Genomic DNA, 391 nt, shown 5'->3' with positions numbered 1-391 from the left:
ATGATGGCTTAGTGTATGCCAATATTTTTGTTAGTAGATTGCTTTCAGACTTAAAAATGTTTACATGTATTTGTTTTCTGCATGCATGTGTGTGTGGGAGTGTGGAAGTCAGAAGATGACCCGTGGGAGTCAGTTCTCTCCTTCCCCCATATGAGTCCTGGCGAAAGTCAGGTCACCAGATTTTAGTCCAATTGTTTTTAGATTCCTTTTTTCTGTCTTGTACCTCCTCACACTATCATAATGGTATTTTGGTTTAGCTTTGCTTAAGTAAAAGGCCTACTGAAATATTTTCATAATCTAAAGAGAAATCCCAGCCGGGCGGTGGTGGTGCACGCCTTTAATCCCAGCACTCGGGAGGGCAGAGGCAGGCGGATCTCTGTGAGTTCGAGAC

The sequence above is a fragment of the Microtus ochrogaster genome, linkage group LG10 (genome assembly GCF_000317375.1).
Source record: "Microtus ochrogaster isolate Prairie Vole_2 linkage group LG10, MicOch1.0, whole genome shotgun sequence".
In the NCBI taxonomy this organism is placed as follows: domain Eukaryota; kingdom Metazoa; phylum Chordata; class Mammalia; order Rodentia; family Cricetidae; genus Microtus; species Microtus ochrogaster.
This window is presented reverse-complemented; position numbering follows the sequence as displayed.